This window comes from Leptodactylus fuscus, chromosome 6 (genome assembly GCF_031893055.1).
Source record: "Leptodactylus fuscus isolate aLepFus1 chromosome 6, aLepFus1.hap2, whole genome shotgun sequence".
In the NCBI taxonomy this organism is placed as follows: Eukaryota; Metazoa; Chordata; class Amphibia; order Anura; family Leptodactylidae; genus Leptodactylus; species Leptodactylus fuscus.
Window position 1 is genome coordinate 49,196,114 of NC_134270.1, and position 20,935 is coordinate 49,217,048.

Genomic DNA, 20,935 nt, shown 5'->3' on the forward strand with positions numbered 1-20,935 from the left:
GAAATGTCCTGACTGATTATGATACGCATCCAAGATCAAAGGAGCGTCTTGTCTTGGTATCACAATCTGAAACACTCGCTCATGGGTACGAGGATTTACATAACGGCGGACCAGTTTTCCCTGCAGATAGGTTAAACGACCGCGCTCTCGCCAAAGATTTTGAAGTTCAGGGCTTGCATTGTTATCTGGACCTATTGAATTAGAATCTTTTAAAAGGTCTTTTAATCTTTGCAATGTTGGATCTTGTTTTTGGACTTGTTCCCAATCCATATGATGGAGGGACTCAACTCGCACGGTCTGAAGGGTACAATATTTGGTCCGGACATTTTGATTAACACGTTGAGTGACTTTGTCATAGAAGTCAGGGAGTTCAATTTCTTCCCATATATCAGGGTCATCTAGGTCATTAGTTGACTCTTGGGGTAACCGAGATAAAATGTCAGCATTAACATTCTCCCTCCCTGCACGGAATTTTAAGGTAAACTGATAATTGGCAAGACGTGAAGCCCAACGCTGCTCAATTGCTCCCAATTTGGCAGTGCTAAGATGGGTCAGAGGATTATTATCTGTGTATGCAACAAAAGGAGTGGCGGTGAGATAATGATGGAATTTTTCAGTAACCGCCCAAACCAAGGCCAGAAACTCCAACTTAAAGGAGCTATAGTTAGAGTCATTACGTTCAGTCGCCCGAAGCGAACGACTGGCAAATGCAATGGGTCTAATCAAACCTTCTTGTTTCTGGGAAAGGACAGCACCAAGTCCAGTTTTACTTGCGTCTGTTTGCAGAATGAACGGTTTACTGTAATCAGGGTAAGCAAGGACATTTGGACCGACTAAGGCTGCTTTTAACTCATCAAATGCTTTTTGTATTTCAGGGGTCCATTGGATAGTTGGACTCTTACCAGATCGGGTGGTAGACTGACCTACCAGTACAGCCTGTAAGGGTGCAGCAATCCGGGCAAAGTTTTTTACAAATCGGCGGTAATAACCGGCGAACCCAAGGAATCTACGGATGTCTTTTACCGTTTCAGGAGTTGGCCAGTCGCGTATCCGTTCAGTGTACTGAGGATCTGGCGACACTCCATCAGCGCTCACAATGTGTCCCAGGTATTGGATTTCAGATTTTAGGAGATGGCATTTGGAAGGCTTGAGTTTCAGACCATAGCGATCCAAAGACTCAAACACTCTCGCAAGGTGATCCAAATGCTCTGCATATGTTCTGGAGTAAACAATTATATCATCCAGATATAACAGGACAGACTCAAAGTTTAGATGACCTAAACAGAACTCCATGAGCCGTTGGAATGTGGCAGGCGCATTGCACAACCCAAATGGCATCCGGTCAAATTCAAACAGACCCATTGGTGTTGTGAAGGCAGTTTTTTCAGCATCAGTTGGGGACATAGGGACCTGCCAGTATCCACTGGTAAGGTCCAGGACAGAGAAGTAGGCTGCAGACTGAAGAGCTGCAAGGGACTCCTCTATCCGGGGCAGCGGATATGCATCCTTGTGAGTGATATCATTCAATTTGCGGTAATCCACGCAAAGGCGAATAGTACCGTCCTTCTTTTTGACGAGTACTAAGGGAGCAGCCCAAGGGCTTCGGCTGTCCCTTATAACACCAGAATCCTTCATGTTTTGGAGTAAGCCTTTTACTTGTTGGTATTGTGCTGGGGGAATGGGCCTATGTCTTTCCTTGATGGGAGGATGATCACCAGTTTGAATTGTGTGTTCTACTGCAGTGACATGCCCAAAGTCCATAGGGGACTTGCTGAAAATGTGTTCGAATTCGTGAACTACCCGCAATACCCCTTCCAGCTGAGATGAAGGCGTCTCAGGGGTTCCAAGGTGAATCTCTTGCCACCATTCTTTTTGCTCCCCAGTGGGGTTACATGTGGGTTGTGAATTGGTGGTCTGAGCTCCACAATGGACTCTCTGGAGGCAATCAGCATCCTGAACTCTGGATAATTTGGCAACCACTGTATACCGTGGTAGTGTAACTTCAGAATCCCCAAAATTCAACAATTGTACAGGGACTCGTCCATGGGTCACCTTAGCCAAACTACGGGCAGCAATAACTGTACGATCCGTAGGCATTGACTCGATGAGCACGGAGTAATCCCTGCCTTTGACACCAAACCTGGCCCGGCACCAGACCATCATCACATGACCAGGTGGTAAGATGATGGGTCTAGCGTCAGTCACCCTAGCTTTTCCGATCTCACCTTGGGAAAGTTGTACCTGTTGTTGTTGTACCAAAACCTTAATGGCCTTATGGTAGATGTGTCTCTCTTTTGGAGCGGCTATTTGAAGAGTGTCAGACAAGGCAGCAATGGCTTCATCAAAACAATTAACTAAGACATTGGTCCCAATGATGATGGAGGGAGTGTCTCTGTCTTTGGCAACGTCCACAATGACAATCCCTTGATCCTTCAGTTCGGTTTTGCCAATCTTAAGGGTGGCTAGGAAGTATCCTACCTGTTTAAGTTCTTGTCCATTGCTGGCAATTAGAGTCACCTGCTCATGAGGATTGCATGGTTGTAGCTGATCTTGAGACCAATATTTTTCAAACTGGGCAAGAGGCATGGTGGTCGTCTGTGATCCCGTATCCAAGAGAGCAGTCAGTGGGATGTTGTTCATATTGATGGAAAGGATAGGACGGTCTCCAATGAAACGTCGGCCCCATTCAGGTGATAGTGGACCATGGTGGTGGTTGTCTCCTGGGGGTAGGTCCTCTGCCCCAGGACGGCCTAGTTTAAAGACTGGCATTCTCGTTCAACATGTCCTGGTAAATGACAACTTCGACAGATGGGCCTTCCGGATGAATCAAACTGGTCCGTGACCCTGCGACCGGGTCGGAATAACGGTCTGCGTGAATACTGACGTGGCGAAGGTCGCTGCCAGTGCCGGGATGAGGGAGACCTCGGTGGTGTCAGCTGAAGGTCATCCACTTTTTTGCAAAGCTTAATTAGATTCTTTGAAAGTTCAGCGATTTGTCCTTGGAGTTCAAGGTTGGAGTCAGAAGGTTGGATCTGTGCGCACTGAGAAATGGGTTGTTGGATTACACAGGGTGGAGGTGCTGTAGAAGCTGAGGGCACATTATGCTGCTCCTCTGGCATTGTGTCCACTTTAAGGATTTGGATGGCTGTCTCTTTAAATAGGTTGAAGGGTCGGTCAGGGTCTTGAGAGTTAAGCATACGTAGTTGCATTTTAACTGCATCAGGTGTAGCACCCTCGATGAATTGCTCCTTCAGCGTGCAATCATAATTGTGAAGCTCATGAGGATCTAGTTGCGCAACCTGGCGGAGAGCTTCATCCAAGCTCAGAGCATAGTCTCTAAGACTTTCACCTGCGTTCTGCTTGCGGCAAAAGAACCGAGCTTTTAGTTCTGACAGAGTCTTAGTTTCAAATATGGCGCGCAGTTTATCAAAAATTTGCTTAACAGTTTGTTTCTCCTTAACATCCCAGGACTTAACTTCACGGAGGGCTGCTCCTCCCATCTGACCCATTAACATAGCAACCTTCTGCTCAGCAGTGAGGGGATAAACTTTGAAAGTCGCTTGCATCTTTTCTTTAAAGTCCTTTAGGGTATTTGGCTCGCCTACATAGAGTGGCAGCCATGGCACGCCTGGGTAATAAGGCATTGTGATTGGCATTACTGCAGCTGTGGGGGTTGAAACACTACACCCCTCTTCCTCATTACTGAACCCTTGGTGTTTAAAACTGACAAAATCCCTTTTTTCTTTGTTCCTAAACATACTGGCAGTACGTGGCTCACCTGCTGTTGCCTGTGCTGTAGATTCAGGTATAGCGTGCGATGCAGGGCCAAGATCGCGATACTGCACAGTGTCGCAGTCACAGATCCTTTTTCCTGCCAGCAGCTCAAGTGCCTCCCTTCTTTTTCAATGGCACAGCAATCCTGTTCGTGACGCCAACTGCGACCACCCCGGGAGAACCGTGCAGGAGGCTGGACTGTCACGGTGACCTTATAGGCACCAGAACTCCCAGGAGAGGTGCACAGGGAAATAGGCAGAGTCAGTTAGTTGTGACGCCAGTTGGAGTATTGAGACACCCGCTGGTCCCTGGGCTGAGATGGTGATGTGGGTGCCAGTGCTCTACTCCAACAAAGAGCATTTGCCCAGGGCTTAGCTACAAGGAAGGCAATGTCCAGGCCAGGATCAGTAGAAGTGCTCACTGCTTTATTGTAACAGGCACCTGCTGGTCACTTGTCCTGTAGCAGTGAGCTGTGGCACAGTGGCTTGTAGCTGGACGACACCTTCCCATGTATTAGCAGAGAGTCTAAGATGGCTGCAGATCCAGCTTCTGGTCTACTGCAGGGGCTCAGTTACCTTGTAGAGGTAGGTGCAGGCTGCCAGGGTTATAGCTCTGCTCAGCCTGATGTAATTCCTGTCCTCTTACTGATAGTGATGGGGGCGCTGTCACACAGCTTCTCTGTCCTGCTGTTGCTGTGGCAATCCTCACAACACAGTGTCTGACACACAAGATGGCCACTGCCACACTTCTCCTGGCTTCTCCTTCCCTGGCTCTTACAGAATACTACTTCCTCTCCCTGCTATGACTATTTCCTGTTCCAGCTACAGATCCACCCACTATAGTGTGTGTTGCTATGGAGACCACAGCTCACTAGGACAAGTGAAACCAGAGAACAATAGCTTAACAACATTACACAAATGAATACAGAATACACATGGCAACATATACAAACTATCATAACATGTAAGGCACTTATATGGCCAAATAACCATATTAGGCTGTTCGGCATGTTCGAATCGAATCGAACACCGCGTGGTAAAGTGCGCCATTACTCGATTCCCCTCCCACCTTCCCTGGCGCCTTTTTTGCTCCAATAACAGCGCAGGGTAGGTGGGACAGGAACTACGACACCGGTGACGTTGAAAAAAGTAGGCAAAACCCATTGGCTGCCGAATACATGTGACCTCTAATTTAAAAGAACAGCGCCGCCCAGGTTCGCGTCATTCTGAGCTTGCAATTCACCGAGGACGGAGGTTTCCGTCCAGCTAGCTAGGGCTTAGATTCTGGGTAGGCAGGGACAGGCTAGGATAGGAAGGAGAAGACAACCAACAGCTCTTGTAAGAGCTAAATTCCAGGGAGAAGCTTGTCAGTGTAACGTGGCACTGACGGGCTCAATCGCCGCAACCCAGCTTTCCCAGGATCCTGAATGGAATACACTGTCAGTGTATTCCCGTATACCCGATATATACCCCGATACCCGTTCCAACGGTGTGCCCCCCCACCTTCACCCCAGAAATACCCTGCAAGTCCCCTAGCAATAGAATTGGGGCTATATACACCCACAATTTTTACTACTGGTATACAGTGCCATTGTCTGACTGGGAATTCAAAGAATATATTGGGAATACAAATACCCTCATTTCTTGCTACTGCCATATAGTGCCAGTTTCTGACTGGTAATTCAAAGAATATATTGGGGTTACGTGCACCCACAATTTTTACTACTGGTATACAGTGCCATTGTTTGACTGGGAATTCAAAGAGTATATTGGGAATACAAATACCCTCATTTCTTGCTACTGCCATATAGTGCCAGTTTCTGACTGGTAATTCAAAGAATATATTGGGGTTACGTGCACCCACAATTTTTACTACTGGTATACAGTGCCATTGTCTGACTGGGAATTCAAAGAATATATTGGGGTTATAAATACCCTCATTTCTTGCTACTGCCATATAGTGCCAGTTTCTGACTGGTAATTCAAAGAATATATTGGGGTTACGTGCACCCACAATTTTTACTACTGGTATACAGTGCCATTGTCTGACTGGGAATTCAAAGAGTATATTGGGAATACAAATACCCTCATTTCTTGCTACTGCCATATAGTGCCAGTTTCTGACTGGGAATTCAAAGAATATATTGGGGTTACGTGCACCCACAATTTTTACTACTGGTATACAGTGCCATTGTCTGACTGGGAATTCAAAGAGTATATTGGGAATACAAATACCCTCATTTCTTGCTACTGCCATATAGTGCCAGTTTCTGACTGGGAATTCAAAGAATATATTGGGGTTACGTGCACCCACAATTTTTACTACTGGTATACAGTGCCATTGTCTGACTGGGAATTCAAAGAATATATTGGGAATACAAATACCCTCATTTCTTGCTACTGCCATATAGTGCCAGTGTCTGACTGGGAATTCAAAGAATATATTGGGGTTACGTGCACCCACAATTTTTACTACTGGTATACAGTGCCATTGTCTGACTGGGAATTCAAAGAATATATTGGGGTTATAAATACCCTCATTTCTTGCTACTGCCATATAGTGCCAGTTTCTGACTGGTAATTCAAAGAATATATTGGGGTTACGTGCACCCACAATTTTTACTACTGGTATACAGTGCCATTGTCTGACTGGGAATTCAAAGAGTATATTGGGAATACAAATACCCTCATTTCTTGCTACTGCCATATAGTGCCAGTTTCTGACTGGGAATTCAAAGAATATATTGGGGTTACGTGCACCCACAATTTTTACTACTGGTATACAGTGCCATTGTCTGACTGGGAATTCAAAGAATATATTGGGGTTATAAATACCCTCATTTCTTGCTACTGCCATATAGTGCCAGTTTCTGACTGGTAATTCAAAGAATATATTGGGGTTACGTGCACCCACAATTTTTACTACTGGTATACAGTGCCATTGTCTGACTGGGAATTCAAAGAGTATATTGGGAATACAAATACCCTCATTTCTTGCTACTGCCATATAGTGCCAGTTTCTGACTGGGAATTCAAAGAATATATTGGGGTTACGTGCACCCACAATTTTTACTACTGGTATACAGTGCCATTGTCTGACTGGGAATTCAAAGAATATATTGGGGTTATAAATACCCTCATTTCTTGCTACTGCCATATAGTGCCAGTTTCTGACTGGTAATTCAAAGAATATATTGGGGTTACGTGCACCCACAATTTTTACTACTGGTATACAGTGCCATTGTCTGACTGGGAATTCAAAGAGTATATTGGGAATACAAATACCCTCATTTCTTGCTACTGCCATATAGTGCCAGTTTCTGACTGGGAATTCAAAGAATATATTGGGGTTACGTGCACCCACAATTTTTACTACTGGTATACAGTGCCATTGTCTGACTGGGAATTCAAAGAATATATTGGGGTTATAAATACCCTCATTTCTTGCTACTGCCATATAGTGCCAGTTTCTGACTGGTAATTCAAAGAATATATTGGGGTTACGTGCACCCACAATTTTTACTACTGGTATACAGTGCCATTGTCTGACTGGGAATTCAAAGAGTATATTGGGAATACAAATACCCTCATTTCTTGCTACTGCCATATAGTGCCAGTTTCTGACTGGGAATTCAAAGAATATATTGGGGTTACGTGCACCCACAATTTTTACTACTGGTATACAGTGCCATTGTCTGACTGGGAATTTAAAGAGTATATTGGGAATACAAATACCCTCATTTCTTGCTACTGCCATATAGTGCCAGTGTCTGACTGGGAATTCAAAGAATATATTGGGGTTACGTGCACCCACAATTTTTACTACTGGTATACAGTGCCATTGTCTGACTGGGAATTTAAAGAGTATATTGGGAATACAAATACCCTCATTTCTTGCTACTGCCATATAGTGCCAGTTTCTGACTGGGAATTCAAAGAATATATTGGGGTTACGTGCACCCACAATTTTTACTACTGGTATACAGTGCCATTGTCTGACTGGGAATTCAAAGAATATATTGGGGTTATAAATACCCTCATTTCTTGCTACTGCCATATAGTGCCAGTTTCTGACTGGTAATTCAAAGAATATATTGGGGTTACGTGCACCCACAATTTTTACTACTGGTATACAGTGCCATTGTCTGACTGGGAATTCAAAGAGTATATTGGGAATACAAATACCCTCATTTCTTGCTACTGCCATATAGTGCCAGTTTCTGACTGGGAATTCAAAGAATATATTGGGGTTACGTGCACCCACAATTTTTACTACTGGTATACAGTGCCATTGTCTGACTGGGAATTTAAAGAGTATATTGGGAATACAAATACCCTCATTTCTTGCTACTGCCATATAGTGCCAGTGTCTGACTGGGAATTCAAAGAATATATTGGGGTTACGTGCACCCACAATTTTTACTACTGGTATACAGTGCCAATTTCTAACTAGGAATTCAAAATGCGCAAGGCTCCCGGAAAGGGACGTGGACGAGGCCGTGGGCGAGGTCGGGGGAATGGTTCTGGGGAGCAAGGTAGCAGTGAAGCCACAGGGCGTCCCGTGCCTACTCCTGTGGGGCAGCAAGCATTGCGCCACTCCACAGTGCCAGGGTTGCTTGCCACATTAACTAAACTGCAGGGTACAAACCTTAGTAGGCCCGAGAACCAGGAACAGGTCTTGCAATGGCTGTCAGAGAACGCTTACAGCACATTGTCCAGCAGCCAGTCAGACTCTGCCTCCTCTCCTCCTATTACCCAACAGTCTTGTCTTCCTTCCTCCCAAAATTCCGAAGCTTTACAGAACAATAACCCAAACTGTCCCTGCTCCCCAGAGCTGTTCTCCGCTCCTTTCATTGTCCCTCAACCTGCCTCTCCACGTCACGATTCCACGAACCTAACAGAGGAGCATCTGTGTCCAGATGCTCAAACACTAGAGTCTCCTCCATCTCCGTTCGATTTGGTGGTGGATGACCAGCAACCCACCCTCATCGACGATGATGTGACGCAGTTGCCGTCAGGGCATCCAGTTGACCGGCGCATTGTGCGGGAGGAGGAGATGAGACAGGAGTTGGAAGAGGAAGTGGTGGATGATGAGGACACTGACCCGACCTGGACAGGGGGGATGTCAAGCGGGGAAAGTAGTGTGGATGTTGAGGCAGGTGCAGCACCAAAAAGGGTAGCTAGAGGAAGAGGCAGAGGTCAGCAGCTTAGGCGAAGCCAGGCCACACCCGGAATCTCCCAAGATGTTCCAGTTCGTACCCAGCCCCGAAAAACTCCCACCTCGAGGGCACGTTTCTCGAAGGTGTGGAGTTTTTTCAAGGAATGCGCCGAGGACAGATATAGTGTTGTCTGCACAATTTGCCTCTCGAAATTGATTAGGGGCTCTGAGAAGAGCAACCTGTCCACCACTTCAATGCGCCGTCATTTGGAATCCAAGCACTGGAATCAGTGGCAGGCAGCAACGGCAGGACAAAGGCCGCCTGCCGTTCACGCCACTGCCACTGCCTCTGCCACTGCCTCTGCCTCTGCCACTGCCACTGCTGACTGTGCTGGCGATGCACTCCAGAGGACGAGCCAGGACACCACTTCATCTGCCTCCGCCACTTTGTTGACTTCTACCTCATCCTCCCCTGGTCCTGTCTTATCTCCTTCTCCTGCACCATCAAAGGCACCATCAGGCGTTTCTTTACAACAACCCACCATCTCTCAGACATTGGAGCGGCGGCAGAAATACACTGCTAACCACCCACACGCGCAAGCCTTGAACGCCAACATCGCTAAACTGCTGGCCCAGGAGATGTTGGCGTTCCGGCTTGTTGAAACTCCCGCCTTCCTGGACCTGATGGCAACTGCGGCACCTCGCTATGCCGTCCCTAGCCGTCACTACTTCTCCCGGTGTGCCGTCCCCGCCTTGCACCAGCACGTGTCACTCAACATCAGGCGGGCCCTTAGTTCCGCGCTTTGCACAAAGGTCCACTTGACCACCGACGCGTGGACAAGTGCATGCGGACAGGGACGCTACATTTCACTGACGGCACACTGGGTGAATGTAGTTGAGGCTGGGACTGCTTCCCAAACTGGCCCGGTGTACCTCGTCTCCCCGCCTAACATTCCTGGCAGGGACACGAGAAGAACACCCCCCTCCTCCTCCTCCTCTACCGCCTCCTCCTCCGCCACCGCCTCCTCCTCCGCCACCGCCTCCTCCTCCGCTGTTAGATTGACCCCAGCTACGAGTTGGAAACGTTGCAGCACTGGCGTTGGTAGACGTCAGCAGGCTGTGCTGAAGCTGATCAGCTTGGGGGACAGACAGCACACTGCCTCCGAGGTGAGGGATGCCCTCCTCGATGAGACGGCAATATGGTTTGAGCCGCTGCACCTGGGCCCAGGCATGGTCGTTTGTGATAACGGCCGGAACCTGGTAGCAGCTCTGGAGCTTGCCGGACTCCAACATGTTCCATGCCTGGCCCACGTCTTCAACCTAGTGGTGCAACGTTTCCTAAAGAGCTACCCCAATGTTCCAGAGCTACTGGTGAAAGTGCGGCGCATGTGCGCCCACTTTCGCAAGTCGACAGTAGCCGCTGCTAGCTTAAAATCTCTCCAGCAACGCCTGCATGTGCCACAACACCGGCTTTTGTGCGACGTCCCCACACGCTGGAACTCAACGTTTCAGATGTTGAATAGAGTGGTTGAGCAGCAGAGACCTTTGATGGAATACCAGCTACAAAACCCTAGGGTGCCACAAAGTCAGCTGCCTCAGTTTCACATCCATGAGTGGCCATGGATGAGAGACCTTTGTGACATCCTACGGGTCTTTGAGGAGTCCACAAGGAGGGTGAGCTCTGAGGATGCGATGGTGAGCCTTACAATCCCGCTCTTGTGTGTTCTGAGAGAATCCCTGATTGACATCAGGGATAACTCAGATCACACAGAGGAGTTAGGGATAGCATCCGATCCGTCACAGCTGGAGAGTAGGTCCACACATCTGTCCGCTTCACTGCGTTTAATGGAGGAGGAGGAGGAGGAGGAGGAGGAAGAAGAGTTGTCCGATGATGTGATGGTGATACAGGAGGCTTCCGGGCAACTTCGAATCGTCCCATTGTTGCAGCGCGGATGGGTAGACATGGAGGATGAGGAGGAAATGGAGATTGAACTTTCCGGTGGGGCCAGAGGAGTCATGCCAACTAACACTGTGGCAGACATGGCTGAGTTCATGTTGGGGTGCTTTACAACCGACAAGCGTATTGTCAAAATCATGGAGGACAACCAGTACTGGATCTTTGCTATCCTTGACCCCCGGTATAAAAACAACATCTCGTCTTTTATTCCGGTAGAGGGGAGGGCCAATCGCATCAATGCTTGCCACAGGCAATTGGTGCAGAATATGATGGAGATGTTTCCAGCATGTGACGTTGGCGGCAGGGAGGGCAGTTCCTCCAGTAGGCAACCAAGTTCTCACCGGTCCACACAAACGAGGGGCACACTGTCTAAGGTCTGGGACACCTTGATGGCACCCCCTCGCCAAAGTGCCGCCACGGAGGGTCCTAGTGTCACCAGGCGTGAGAAGTATAGGCGCATGTTGCGGGAATACCTTTCCGACCACAGCCCTGTCCTCTCCGACCCCTCTGCGCCCTACACGTATTGGGTGTCGAAGTTGGACCTGTGGCTTGAACTTGCCCTATATGCCTTGGAGGTGCTGTCCTGTCCTGCCGCCAGCGTCCTATCTGAGAGGGTGTTCAGTGCAGCCGGTGGCATCATCACTGACAAGCGCACCCGTCTGTCAGCTGAGAGTGCCGACCGGCTCACTTTGATAAAAATGAACCACCACTGGATAGAGCCTTCATTTTTGTGCCCACCTGTGTAAAGCACCCCAACATGAAACTCCATGTCTGTACTCAACCTCTCCAATTCCTCCGCATCCTCATACTCATCCACCATAAGCGTTGCACAATTCTGCTAATACTAGGCTCCCTCCAACATGATTTCCCCCAACTCTGCTGGTTAGAGGCTCCCTCCACCCTGATTTCCACCAACTCTGCTGGTTAGAGGCTCCCTCCACCCTGCTTTCCCACAACTCTGCTGGTTAGAGGCTCCTTCCACCATGAATTTGCCAAAACTGGGCTGTTTAGAGGCTCCCTCCACCATGAATTGGTCCAAACTGGGCTGGTTAGAGGCTCCCTCCACCATTAATTGGTCCAAACTGGGCTGGTTAGAGGCTCCCTCCACCATGAATTTGCCCAAACTGGGCTGTTTAGAGGCTCCCTCCACCATGAATTTGCCCAAACTGGGCTGTTTAGAGGCTCCCTCCACCATGAATTGGTCCAAACTGGGTTTTTTAGAGGCTCCCTCCACCATGAATTGGTCCAAACTGGGCTGGTTAGAGGCTCCCTCCACCATGAATTGATCCAAACTGGGGTGGTTAGAGGCTCCCTCCACCATTAATTGGTCCAAACTGGGCTGGTTAGAGGCTCCCTCCACCATTAATTGGTCCAAACTGGGCTGGTTAGAGGCTCCCTCCACCATTAATTGGTCCAAACTGGGCTGGTTAGAGGCTCCCTCCACCATGAATTTGCCCAAACTGGGCTGTTTAGAGGCTCCCTCCACCATGAATTTGCCCAAACTGGGCTGGTTAGAGGCTCCCTCCACCATGAATTGGTCCAAACTGGGGTTTTTAGAGGCTCCCTCCACCATGAATTGGTCCAAACTTGGCTGTTTAGAGGCTCCCTCCACCATTAATTGGTCCAAACTGGGCTGGTTAGAGGCTCCCTCCACCATGAATTGGTCCAAACTGGGTTTTTTAGAGGCTCCCTCCACCATGAATTTGCCCAAACTGGGCTGTTTAGAGGCTCCCTCCACCATGAATTTGCCCAAACTGGGCTGGTTAGAGGCTCCCTCCACCATGAATTGGTCCAAACTGGGGTTTTTAGAGGCTCCCTCCACCATGAATTGGTCCAAACTTGGCTGTTTAGAGGCTCCCTCCACCATGAATTGGTCCAAACTGGGGTGGTTAGAGGCTCCCTCCACCATTAATTGGTCCAAACTGGGCTGGTTAGAGGCTCCCTCCACCATTAATTGGTCCAAACTGGGCTGGTTAGAGGCTCCCTCCACCATGAATTGGTCCAAACTGGGTTTTTTAGAGGCTCCCTCCACCATGAATTTGCCCAAACTGGGCTGTTTAGAGGCTCCCTCCACCATGAATTGGTCCAAACTGGGCTGGTTAGAGGCTCCCTCCACCATGAATTTCCCAAAACTTGGCTGTTTAGAGGCTCCCTCCACCATTAATTGGTCCAAACTGGGCTGGTTAGAGGCTCCCTCCACCATGAATTGGTCCAAACTGGGGTTTTTAGAGGCTCCCTCCACCATGAATTGGTCCAAACTTGGCTGTTTAGAGGCTCCCTCCACCATGAATTGGTCCAAACTGGGGTGGTTAGAGGCTCCCTCCACCATTAATTGGTCCAAACTGGGCTGGTTAGAGGCTCCCTCCACCATTAATTGGTCCAAACTGGGCTGGTTAGAGGCTCCCTCCACCATGAATTTGCCCAAACTGGGCTGTTTAGAGGCTCCCTCCACCATGAATTTGCCCAAACTGGGCTGGTTAGAGGCTCCCTCCACCATGAATTGGTCCAAACGGGTTTTTAGAGGCTCCCTTCACCATGAATTGGTCCAAACTTGGCTGTTTAGAGGCTCCCTCCACCATGAATTGGTCCAAACTGGGTTTTTTAGAGGCTCCCTCCACCATGAATTTGCCCAAACTGGGCTGTTTAGAGGCTCCCTCCACCATGAATTTGCCCAAACTGGGCTGGTTAGAGGCTCCCTCCACCATGAATTGGTCCAAACTGGGGTTTTTAGAGGCTCCCTCCACCATGAATTGGTCCAAACTTGGCTGTTTAGAGGCTCCCTCCACCATGAATTGGTCCAAACTGGGGTGGTTAGAGGCTCCCTCCACCATTAATTGGTCCAAACTGGGCTGGTTAGAGGCTCCCTCCACCATTAATTGGTCCAAACTGGGCTGGTTAGAGGCTCCCTCCACCATGAATTGGTCCAAACTGGGTTTTTTAGAGGCTCCCTCCACCATGAATTTGCCCAAACTGGGCTGTTTAGAGGCTCCCTCCACCATGAATTGGTCCAAACTGGGCTGGTTAGAGGCTCCCTCCACCATGAATTTCCCAAAACTTGGCTGTTTAGAGGCTCCCTCCACCATTAATTGGTCCAAACTGGGCTGGTTAGAGGCTCCCTCCACCATGAATTGGTCCAAACTGGGGTTTTTAGAGGCTCCCTCCACCATGAATTGGTCCAAACTTGGCTGTTTAGAGGCTCCCTCCACCATGAATTGGTCCAAACTGGGGTGGTTAGAGGCTCCCTCCACCATTAATTGGTCCAAACTGGGCTGGTTAGAGGCTCCCTCCACCATTAATTGGTCCAAACTGGGCTGGTTAGAGGCTCCCTCCACCATGAATTTGCCCAAACTGGGCTGTTTAGAGGCTCCCTCCACCATGAATTTGCCCAAACTGGGCTGGTTAGAGGCTCCCTCCACCATGAATTGGTCCAAACGGGTTTTTAGAGGCTCCCTTCACCATGAATTGGTCCAAACTTGGCTGTTTAGAGGCTCCCTCCACCATGAATTGGTCCAAACTGGGGTGGTTAGAGGCTCCCTCCACCATTAATTGGTCCAAACTGGGCTGGTTAGAGGCTCCCTCCACCATTAATTGGTCCAAATTGGGCTGGTTAGAGGCTCCCTCCACCATGAATTGGTCCAAACTGGGGTTTTTAGAGGCTCCCTCCACCATGAATTGGTCCAAACTTGGCTGTTTAGAGGCTCCCTCCACCATTAATTGGTCCAAACTGGGCTGGTTAGAGGCTCCCTCCACCATGAATTGGTCCAAACTGGGTTTTTTAGAGGCTCCCTCCACCATGAATTTGCCCAAACTGGGCTGTTTAGAGGCTCCCTCCACCATGAATTGGTCCAAACTGGGTTTTTTAGAGGCTCCCTCCACCATGAATTGGTCCAAACTGGGCTGGTTAGAGGCTCCCTCCACCATGAATTGGTCCAAACTGGGGTGGTTAGAGGCTCCCTCCACCATGAATTTGCCCAAACTGGGCTGGTTAGAGGCTCCCTCCACCATTAATTGGTCCAAACTGGGCTGGTTAGAGGCTCCCTCCACCATGAATTTGCCCAAACTGGGCTGTTTAGAGGCTCCCTCCACCATGAATTTGCCCAAACTGGGCTGGTTAGAGGCTCCCTCCACCATGAATTGGTCCAAACTGGGGTTTTTAGAGGCTCCCTCCACCATGAATTGGTCCAAACTTGGCTGTTTAGAGGCTCCCTCCACCATTAATTGGTCCAAACTGGGCTGGTTAGAGGCTCCCTCCACCATGAATTGGTCCAAACTGGGTTTTTTAGAGGCTCCATCCACCATGAATTTGCCCAAACTGGGCTGTTTAGAGGCTCCCTCCACCATGAATTGGTCCAAACTGGGGTGGTTAGAGGCTCCCTTCACCATTAATTGGTCCAAACTGGGCTGGTTAGAGGCTCCCTCCACCATTAATTGGTCCAAACTGGGCTGGTTAGAGGCTCCCTCCACCATGAATTGGTCCAAACTGGGGTTTTTAGAGGCTCCCTCCACCATGAATTGGTCCAAACTTGGCTGTTTAGAGGCTCCCTCCACCATTAATTGGTCCAAACTGGGCTGGTTAGAGGCTCCCTCCACCATGAATTGGTCCAAACTGGGTTTTTTAGAGGCTCCCTCCACCATGAATTTGCCCAAACTGGGCTGTTTAGAGGCTCCCTCCACCATGAATTGGTCCAAACTGGGGTGGTTAGAGGCTCCCTCCACCATTAATTGGTCCAAACTGGGCTGGTTAGAGGCTCCCTCCACCATTAATTGGTCCAAACTGGGCTGGTTAGAGGCTCCCTCCACCATGAATTGGTCCAAACTGGGGTTTTTAGAGGCTCCCTCCACCATGAATTGGTCCAAACTTGGCTGTTTAGAGGCTCCCTCCACCATTAATTGGTCCAAACTGGGCTGGTTAGAGGCTCCCTCCACCATGAATTGGTCCAAACTGGGTTTTTTAGAGGCTCCCTCCACCATGAATTTGCCCAAACTGGGCTGTTTAGAGGCTCCCTCCACCATGAATTGGTCCAAACTGGGTTTTTTAGAGGCTCCCTCCACCATGAATTGGTCCAAACTGGGCTGGTTAGAGGCTCCCTCCACCATGAATTGGTCCAAACTGGGGTGGTTAGAGGCTCCCTCCACCATTAATTGGTCCAAACTGGGCTGGTTAGAGGCTCCCTCCACCATTAATTGGTCCAAACTGGGCTGGTTAGAGGCTCCCTCCACCATTAATTGGTCCAAACTGGGCTGGTTAGAGGCTCCCTCCACCATGAATTTGCCCAAACTGGGCTGTTTAGAGGCTCCCTCCACCATGAATTTGCCCAAACTGGGCTGGTTAGAGGCTCCCTCCACCATGAATTGGTCCAAACTGGGGTTTTTAGAGGCTCCCTCCACCATGAATTGGTCCAAACTTGGCTGTTTAGAGGCTCCCTCCACCATTAATTGGTCCAAACTGGGCTGGTTAGAGGCTCCCTCCACCATGAATTGGTCCAAACTGGGTTTTTTAGAGGCTCCCTCCACCATGAATTTGCCCAAACTGGGCTGTTTAGAGGCTCCCTCCACCATGAATTGGTCCAAACTGGGGTGGTTGGAGGCTCCCTCCACCATTAATTGGTCCAAACTGGGCTGGTTAGAGGCTCCCTCCACCATTAATTGGTCCAAACTGGGCTGGTTAGAGGCTCCCTCCACCATGAATTTGCCCAAACTGGGCTGGTTAGAGGCTCCCTCCACCATGAATTGGTCCAAACTGGGTTTTTTAGAGGCTCCCTCCACCATGAATTTGCCCAAACTGGGCTGGTTAGAGGCTCCCTCCACCATGAATTGGTCCAAACTGGGGTTTTTAGAGGCTCCCTCCACCATGAATTTGCCCAAACTGGGCTGTTTAGAGGCTCCCTCCACCATGAATTGGTCCAAACTGGGTTTTTTAGAGGCTCCCTCCACCATGAATTGGTCCAAACTGGGCTGGTTAGAGGCTCCCTCCACCATGAATTGGTCCAAACTGGGGTGGTTAGAGGCTCCCTCCACCATTAATTGGTCCAAACTGGGCTGGTTAGAGGCTCCCTCCACCATTAATTGGTCCAAACTGGGCTGGTTAGAGGCTCCCTCCACCATGAATTTGCCCAAACTGGGCTGTTTAGAGGCTCCCTCCACCATGAATTTGCCCAAACTGGGCTGGTTAGAGGCTCCCTCCACCATGAATTGGTCCAAACTGGGGTTTTTAGAGGCTCCCTCCACCATGAATTGGTCCAAACTTGGCTGTTTAGAGGCTCCCTCCACCATTAATTGGTCCAAACTGGGCTGGTTAGAGGCTCCCTCCACCATGAATTGGTCCAAACTGGGTTTTTTAGAGGCTCCCTCCACCATGAATTTGCCCAAACTGGGCTGTTTAGAGGCTCCCTCCACCATGAATTGGTCCAAACTGGGGTGGTTAGAGGCTCCCTCCACCATTAATTGGTCCAAACTGGGCTGGTTAGAGGCTCCCTCCACCATGAATTTGCCCAAACTGGGCTGGTTAGAGGCTCCCTCCACCATGAATTGGTCCAAACTGGGTTTTTTAGAGGCTCCCTCCACCATGAATTTGCCCAAACTGGGCTGGTTAGAGGCTCCCTCCACCATGAATTGGTCCAAACTGGGGTTTTTAGAGGCTCCCTCCACCATGAATTTGCCCAAACTCTGCTGGTTAGAGGCTCAATCCACCCTGATTTTCAAAACAAATGTTGGTGCCAACCTCAACTTACTACAAGGGCCAAATTCACTGCTGGTGACAAGCTCTCCTCACTGCAAGTGCCAAATACACATGTTTCAAGGTGTTTTCCTACTGTCAGAGAGGTGGTATTGAGTGTGTAAAGTGTGTAGTTGTTAGGCTGTGATGTTGGGGTAATAGAGGGTCTTTGGTGTGTTAGATGCCCCCAGACATGCTTCCCCTGCTGTCCCAGTGTCATTCCAGAGGTGTTGGCATCATTTCCTGGGGTGTCATAGTGGACTTGGTGACCCTCCAGACACGGATTTGGGTTTCCCCCTTAACGAGTATCTGTTCCCCATAGACTATAATGGGGTTCGAAACCCGTTCGAACACACGAACATTGAGCGGCTGTTCGAATCGAATTTCGAACCTCGAACATTTTAGTGTTCGCTCATCTCTACATAACACCACTGCCTCCGAATTTTACTGTTGGCACTACACACGCTGGCAGATGACGTTCACCGGGCATTCGCCATACCCACACCCTGCCATCGGATCGCCACATTGTGTACCGTGATTCGTCACTCTACACAACGTTTTTCCACTGTTCAATCATCCAATGTTTACGCTCCTTACACCAAGCAAGGCGTCGTTTGCGTTGTTTGCGTGGACCCTGTGCATAGAGTATAGGTCAAGAAGACGACACAGCATCCAGATCGAAGAGAATTGGAATGGAAATGGGAACGATTTGTCAGAGACGTCACCTGTAAGTGACTAAATGTTACTGTATTGTATTCACCTACATCATCTGTAGACCCTGTGTACAGCCGCCATCTACCACTATACGATCACCGTATAGTGATAATATTGGTATACCTAAGTTGGCAGCCCATTTGGTCATGTTCACCCCCCCTGTGTTGACCCCTAGCTACGCTTCTGAGCGAGATACTTGCTGCAGAATACAGGGCAGTAGCTCCTCCACTATGCGGCTTTTCTGGCCCAGTATCATTAATTGTAAAACTGAATAAAAGGGCTTTGCCTTATACCCATGAAACGTGGATATGAGTACGACCCCTGTAATAGAATATTTAGCTAATGTCCTCTCAGCAGATTAGAATGCTCTATATGTGCAGCTGTATATAGCCACCTAAAGTTGAACAGGAATCTATATAGGGAAAGCTAATACACAGTAACAGAAGCTTCTACACTGTGACCCATACCGCCCTCTTTTTGGTGGAGTTTTGTAAGTGATACCCCATTCCTCACTTGGACATACCCAAGTTTGGTTCAGAGAAATTTGCGACAGGCAAATTGAGGACAGCTGGTAACTATGGACGGAATGCAAACTACAAGCAACTAAAACACAGAAGAAAGATTTCAATTAACTACCAGAAAAATGAGCCCTAATAAGGATGTAGCCTGGAGGTCGCATACTGCCTGTGCGACACAATATAAAGCTTTTATTTGTAGAGAAGTATACAATATTCTACAATATACAGTGTGGGCCACAGAAACAGAGCCCCGTGTGGTATGTACAGGATATTGATTACAGTAAATCCATCTTTGTTGCTCAGCAAATCAGAGCTCAGCTTTTATTTTAGCAGAGCAGTTTAAGAAATGAATGAGGCCCATTGTGTTCTCCCCCGCTCACTAAGTGGTAACCTATGTGTTGTGCATGAGCGTGACCAACATGTTGTATACAATTGCACAAAGAATTGTAATAAAGGCCTATGTATCTACTGGTTCATTCAAAGAAATAAAGGACTGCAAAAAGCAATAAACATGGTTTGGTGCGGAGGTGAATCTATGGCCATTGCCAATGTGTCTGGGCACCATCATTGGTGTAGGCATCTAGGAGAAAGTTATGATAAGGCTGAGAGAATTGATGTAAAAGTTATCCCAAGAGGCATGTACATGTAAACATGTAATGCTGCAGAAGGCACTGGTGGAAAACACTTTGAGAATCTCTTGTAACAGGTAAGTTTATCATTGTTCCATTATCCTGTACAAACCACCTACGGAAAAGCGGTTCTGTATTATATATATATGGCTGATGATCCAGACTTTAGTGCAAACAATGTGGTGAATGGAAAAATGGTTACGTACTTTCCTTTTATATCTGATTATCTATGTATATCTATAGGCTTTCAGGATTATGGGAGCGTGAACACCATGAAATAGGCTGCTCCTATATAAAGCAAATACAGATGACACGATCCTTATATAATTAGTCTGCAGTCAGCTCACATACCCTGAATTACATTGCGCTTACCTCTACATACCCTTTATAGATGACTGTCCCAGGAGACATTTTGGGATTTATAAAAGTAACATATGGCAGGAAGGCATACTGGTGGTGCATACACTCTTTACAGCATATACAGTGCTATGAAAAAGTTTTCAGCAGATGTGGAAAAAATGCAGCAAACTAAGATTGCTTCCAAAAATAGAAATGTTAGTAGTTTATGTTGGCCAATTAACACAATGCAAGGTGAATGAACGACTACAACCTACTTAAGTAAATTAGTTTAGACAACCCCTTTAAGGGAACACTGCATGGAGATTGTTCCAAACATCTGAAGAACCTACTACAGATCTTCTGTGGATGTAGGCTGCAAGACTGGATGATCAGGATTCTGTGGTGGCCATATCACTTCCAGAACTTCCCCTCCAAACACCAAATATTGATGTGATATTAGATATCTTTTTTGATCATTCACTTAATAGTTTATTTGTGTCAGTTAATAAAATGAATACTTATTTTTGAAAGCATTCTTACTTTGCAACGTTTTTCCACACCTGCCTAAAACTTTTACCTAATACTGTATGGAAAGTTAGAAACATTTATACTGCGTTTGCTCACACATCGTGACTTCTGTTCTTGAGTGGTTTTCCAATCTCAGGCATTTGCAGTTCTTTTCTTGCCATAAAAACAGCAGGATATACTGTAATTGATCATTGAGTCTACTGTATTCGATGGGACAGTCATACTGGCCATACTTCCAAGATAGGTGTTTTCTCAAACATGTATGGGAAATCCACATTATATGTCATAAATGTTGGTCTTAGCTCAGGAACCCCCTGTCTTGGCTGCACATTTGCAACACTCTCTATGACTTTCTAATTGAGGAAAGTAAGCCTTCTTAGAAGAGTTGAGCGAGTACTCCAGTTTCAAATAGCACACACCCATAGGAATGAATGGACGTAGCCGGCACACAGGGGGTTAAGCGGCCGACCACCAGCAAAGTCTTCCATTCATTCCTATGGGTGTGTGCTATTCGAAATGGCCATTTCGAATAGTACTCGCTCATCTCTAATTCTTAGCTGTTCTATGAACTTCCATAGATGAGAACCAAGTGAACCATGCATAC